General features: G+C 46.7%; 1 protein-coding gene across 1 annotated transcript in view; it reads right to left on the bottom strand.

Moving 5' to 3' along the window:
* Positions 1-5,896, bottom strand: part of LOC143114966 (cadherin-4-like) — a 246,816-nt gene that overhangs the window by 70,261 nt on the left and 170,659 nt on the right. The gene's annotated exons all lie outside the window — the stretch shown is intronic.

Below are 5,896 nucleotides of genomic sequence, written 5' to 3'. Positions count from 1 at the left end.
CTCTCACACACGTTCTCTTTCTCTTCATCCGTCCCTCCATGAGAGTTTCTATGGGAACAGAAATCATGCATAAAAATGAAATTACTTCTGTCCGCTGGCCTCTGTTCTGCCAAGCATTTCTCTGCTGTTGGGATACGACGCTGTTCCCTTTCTCTCTCTGCCTTATTCTGTTCTCTCTCCCTCCCTCTCTCTCTCTCTCTCTCTCCTCTGTATCTCCCTCCCTCTCTCCCCCTCTCTCTCCTCTCTTTCTGTCTCTCTCTCCCCCTTCCTCTCTCTCCCTCTCTCTCCTCTCTTTCTGTCTCTCTCTCCCTCCCTCTCTCTCTCTCTCTCCTCTGTATCTCCCTCTCTCTCTCTCTCTCCCTCCCTCTCTCTCTCTCTCTCTCTCCCTCTCTCTCTCCCACCCCTCTGATCCCCCACTCATTTTCATCTTGGTGCTCTGAGCCAAATGCAGCTTCTCACCCTCCTGCTTCAGCAATTAAATCTCCCACCCACAACATTCTCATAATATCAACGCAATGCTCAAGGACTCCTGTCAAGCATTAAAGACAGTGATGTGTTTGTCAGAATTGATGTGTCTGTGTATAAGTGTGTGTGTGTGTGTGTGTATGTGTGTGTTTTTTCTCTATGTGGGGGAGTGATATCAGGGCCATATTAATTACTTTCAAAGCCTTCACATGGCCTGACCCAATTTAGCTTCAAACGTACAGTAGTGCGTAATAATGCGTTGCAAAAAAGTGATCTGAGTAGACGCCATTTCTCCAGTATGCAGCCTCTAGACGCAAAGTTTAGCTAATATTGCTAATAGTGTGTGTGTGTGTGTGTGTGTGTGTGTGTGTGTGTGTGTGTGTGTGTGCGTATGAACAAGTGTATGTATTATAAAGACACACACACACACAGAGACACACAGACACCCCCCCCCACACACACACACACCCACACACACACACACAGTGACACAGTGCTGCTGTTGTTTGTGGTTGAGTTGTTTGCTAGCACAGGGCAGTGGCGCAGCAGGAGTGCTGTGCGTCCGTGTCACATGATGACAAACCGGCTCTGCATCCGCTGCTGCTCCGCTCACGATGCTCCTGGCTAATGCGCGCATTAGCAAAACCAATAATACATCAGCACTGTCCAATACCATCAGAGCTTTTTCCGCTTTCACTCTTCTGTCTTCCCCTGTGTGTGTGTGTGTGTGTGTACTGTATGTGTGTGTGTGTGTGTGTGTGTACTGTATGTATGTGTGTGTGTGTGTGTGTGTGGTAGAAACAAGCCTCTATTTATTCTCTTCTCTTGCTTCCTAGCTCTTGTTTATAATGTGACTCTCAGGCTTTATGCAAGAGGAGTATGAGGAGGTTCTCCATCTGACGTCTTCACTTTAAATAAATAGATTAAGTCAATGAGAGAGGCCAAGACTCACTTGGAGATGCTGCTGCTCTCCTAGGGGTAATGAATGATAAATTGATTCATTTTGAAGAGCAGTAATAAGCCATGCACCCCTTTCTTTTCCCCTGTCTGTCTCTCTCCCTCTTCCTCTCTTTTTCTCTCTCTCTCTCTATCCCCTTCTCTCTCTCTCTCTCTTGCTCCCTTTTTCTTTCTCCTCGTTAGAGAGAAGAGAAAAGGACTCCAAAAGGGGGTTCTATTTTGAGAACACATACGCCATGTATGTATTTATTTGTGTGTGATTGTGTGACTGTCCATGTGTGCATGTGTGTGTGTGTGTGTGTGTGAGAGAGAGAGAGAGAGAGAGAGAGAGAGAGAGAGAGAGAGAGATGGCAGTATTACAGTGATGTGTGCCTGAGTGTAGTCCAGACAGTGTGTAAATGACCTATTTGTCGACGGATCAAAGCAATTTCCCTCATTACTGACATGCCATCAAGGTCTTAGATTGATCTTATCAGGCGGCTTAGCCACCTGCAGAGCCAAACGGACTGAGATGAGAAATCCCACACACTCATACACACACACACATGCCAATGCCTCCTCAGACAACTCAAGGCCCCGCCCACATGAGAGGCCCGTTGAAATAACCTCACTCACACTCACTCTCATACTCTTTCTATTACACGCCCACTACCTCAAACACATTATAACACACACACACACACACACACACACACATACACTCTCACACACCGACACAATGATATACAAACCCATATACACACATATATACATATTTATATACAAATATACACACACTACAAACACAAAAACACACACACATACACACACACACACCAACACAATGATATACAAACCCATATACACACATATATACATATTTATATACAAATATACACACACTACAAACACAAAAACACACACACACACATACACTCTCACACACCGACACAATGATATACAAACCCATATACACACATATATACATATTTATATACAAATATACACACACTACAAACACAAAAACACACACACACACACACACACACACACACACACACACACACACACACACACACACACTGAATATGCATATAGGACAGGTGCCAAACACTCAATATCGACTCGATGTTCTCTCTTTGCCACTGGTGAGCTAAATTATGGAGATGCTGCATGCAGCGGGAGGCTCTTTATCGGCCGGCTCAGGAGGCTGGAGGAGAGGTTCTGGATGCACGCTTGAGCCGATTCACACCACGGCAACAACACCGCCAGCCCCATGTAAGCAGCAGGGGCTGTTGTTGTGGAGATTTTTAAATGGATCATAGAGAAGAGAAACAGAGGAGGGGTGAGAGAGAGAAAGATAGAATGAGAGAGAAAGAGGGAGAGAGAGAGAGAGAGAGAGAGAGAGAGAGAATGTAGAGGGGTGAATAAAGTGGATACTGTGGATTGCTCCACAAGCGATGGCATTTGAAACTCAAGCAGCTTTGGCCGGCTTTGTCTCATGTGGTGGTGGTGTATGTATGTGTGTGTGTGTGTGTGTGTGTGTGTGTGTGTGTGTGTGTGTGTGTGTGTGTGTGTGTGTGTGTGTGTGTGTGTGTGTGTGTGTGTGTACAGTATGTGTGTGTTTATAGGGGACATCAGCGACACACTGGGGTGCAGGGTCCGCTGTCAAGTAGCCGCTGCTTTCAAGCCCACTTACTGCACCATTCAAGGCAAAGCCCTCTGGGAGAACGCCAGCAAGGGAGCGCAGGGCAAGGAAATACGCACGCAAGGCACACACACGCACGCACGCACACACACACACACACACACACACACACACACACACACACACACACACACACACACACACACACAGTCTTAAATGTACTATCTTTGTTTCTCACACACACACAAAGTATACTGTATGCCTCTAGGAGATTGAGGCTCTAAAGGCACCAGAAGAATGTAGAGCTGAATTGTCTATCTGCAAGAGGTGAAGTCAGAACTGACTCTGTTATAATAGTTACAACACGCACACATACACACACACACACACACACACACACACACACACACACACACACACACACACACACACACACCCACACACACACACACACACTCACAAACACGAACACACTTACACACACAACAAATACATAGGGATACACACACGCACACACACAAAAGGCAGGCACACACATCTAAATTTAATTTCCTGCTTGTTTAATAGTTTGTGTCATTTGGCCTGTACAGAGGGAGAGAGGCTCCCTGCCCAGGTATACTATTACAGCATAACTCCCTGAGTGGGTGACTCATAGGGTCAGAAGGTGGTCAGGTAACTCCGACAGAACCCAGCCACACTGGGGGGTCGAGTTTCCTAACTGGGCAGAGGGTGCGGAGGACAGGAGACAAGGGTCCTCCATCACTCTCTCGATCTCCCACACACACACACACACACACACACACACACACACACACACACACACACACACACACACACACACACACACACACACACACACACACACACGCAAGCTCCATTTTGCTCCCCAAGGTCACAGGCTCGGCTCGGCTTTCCCCCCCTGGCACAGTGTCTGTCAGAAGCTATTCTGGCGGCTCCCTGTTAAGGTTCTCCAAGCCCAGGCCATAGCACTGTGCAGCAGGAACCCAGGCCAGTAGGCGGCCGGGCAGGCAGGGAGGGAGGCAGAGGAGCCAGATGAGGGAAAGCAGTGATAAAGCGACTGTCTGCTGCAACTTCAGCACACGTCATGTTCATTTTCTGATGCTATATACAGCTGTCGCTCCACATCTGCCAAACAGGGAACATGTTTGGGTAGGCCTCTTTGGGTACGCCATCGGTAAAAAAGGCAAAAACAAAAAAGGGGATCACACAAACATGCCCCCCCCCCCCCCACACACACACATCACGACAACAATCTATTTTCTTGAGTCAGCTGATACCCTATCATTATTACCTACCACAGGGATATATACACACAACCAATCATAGCAAGACAATTATTTTCTCTCTGATAACTATACATTAGGTATTGTTATGGGACACAAAGGCAAATATTTCACACAAACTGGACACAGAGTAATTTAGCAAAGCTGAGATCCTTTAAAACTCTATATCACTGGCATAACCTCTGTACAGGTCTGGGAGGGGTTTATATCATCGCACTTGTCTAGGGAAATAAAAGAAGATTAAATATTGACACTAGGGGTGGAAAAAAATAATAAATCCTTGCCTCTATCAATATCAGTTGTTTTGCAGGAATGCAACAGATAAATTTACCTGCACATGCACACATTCACATTCACACCTGCACCCCCCCCCCCAAACCCGCACACACACACACACACACAAACCCCCCCCAACCCCCCCCCCCCCACACACACACACATACACACAAACACCCCCCAACCCCCCCCCCCCTCCACACACACACACACACACACATACAGTAAAAAAAGACTGGATGGATCTTTAAGCAGCCATTATTGATATGAAGTATATGGCAGGCCCATGTGTTACTAATGACATTGGGTAAGGTTCTCATTTTGCTACACTTAAATTGAACCGAGACTTCTTCATCACAATTAGTAACACCTCTGTTAGCCCTACTATTTCATATCAAAATGACTGCTGTAAACTAAAGGTCTACAACACTGCTGTGGCAACACAGGGATAGCATCATGGCCTCAATCTCCCATATTTAAGTGCAAAAGCCAAAGGGTATGTGAACCATATGTCCCAATATAAGCTGTAGTCGTATGGCCAGACAGGGTGATCCCGAGGTCCCTGCGGAGCAGGAGCAGGATAATTAGGACCGGGCAGAGCGAGAGTCCTGGAGGAGCCCTCGCCTCGCTGGGCGCCAGGGGTGGGATGGGCTCTCCGCCCGAGTGCCAGTCTAAACGCCAGGCGGCGTGACAAGCGGAGGCGGGAGGAGACTGTGAACAAGACTGAGAGGGATGATGGCCTGAGCTGAGAGCCCCCGCGCAATAAATAAGAGAGAGAGAGAGAGAGAGATGGGGGGAGAGATTGAAAGACAAGAGAGAACAAGAGAAGAGGAGAAAGAGACCAGCACAGAGAGATAGAGTGGTGTAGGATATACCGATATAAATTTATTATGTGTGTAGGCCTATGTGTGTGAGGGACAGTGTTTGATGGCTTTAGTAAGAGCTGTCAGTCTTAATTAAGACACCTCAATCCCAAATCTCTCTGCTCTAGGTGCCTCTGTTTAAGACAGGCGTATTTTTAAATGGAGGAGATGGTGCTAACAAACTTGACAGCTCATTATGTTTTGATATTTCGGGCATGTGTGAATCTAGCTCTGGGCAACAAGTAAACAACACTGATATATACATACAAACATGCACGCACACACACAAACACACACACACACACACACACACTAACACAAAAAAGGAAGAATGTCATGAGAAATGTCTCGAAGCTCTTGAGCCTTACGTCACTCCATGCCCAAAAAAGGTTGTGAAAGATTAC

The sequence above is a fragment of the Alosa pseudoharengus genome, unplaced genomic scaffold, assembly GCF_046254945.1.
Source record: "Alosa pseudoharengus isolate Yale_2024_CS ecotype anadromous, Long Island Sound unplaced genomic scaffold, YU_APseudo_1.1 YU_APseudo_1.1_scf_9, whole genome shotgun sequence".
Lineage (NCBI taxonomy): Eukaryota > Metazoa > Chordata > Actinopteri > Clupeiformes > Clupeidae > Alosa > Alosa pseudoharengus.
Note: the sequence above shows the minus strand (reverse complement) of the source record. Positions and strands in the feature narration are given on the sequence as shown.